At 16.8% G+C, this 303-nt stretch overlaps 1 long non-coding RNA gene across 1 annotated transcript in view; it reads right to left on the bottom strand.

Moving 5' to 3' along the window:
• Positions 1–303, bottom strand: part of LOC110262855 — an 8,445-nt gene that overhangs the window by 242 nt on the left and 7,900 nt on the right. The window lies entirely within an intron of this gene.

Genomic DNA, 303 nt, shown 5'->3' with positions numbered 1-303 from the left:
CAGATCTAAAGAAAAATAAAATTTAAAAAGAAATCTAAAAGTTAAATTTCATAGTGCATAAATTTAAAGATTCGATTTGTATTGAAATAATTTTTTTACCGTAAAATAAATTAGAACTTTTGATTTGCATATTTAAATTTTTTAATACTAAAATGTAGATTTAAAAGTCAGATTTGTATTTTTAAAATTAAAAAAAAAACAAATCAAATTCTTAAATTTACATGTTTTAAAAAATAATTAAAAGTCACGAATCTCAAATTTATACTCTCAACATAAAAAAAAACACAAAATCTTCATACTATT

This window comes from Arachis ipaensis, chromosome B05, assembly GCF_000816755.2.
Source record: "Arachis ipaensis cultivar K30076 chromosome B05, Araip1.1, whole genome shotgun sequence".
Taxonomy (NCBI): Eukaryota; Viridiplantae; Streptophyta; class Magnoliopsida; order Fabales; family Fabaceae; genus Arachis; species Arachis ipaensis.
This window is presented reverse-complemented; position numbering and strand designations above follow the sequence as displayed.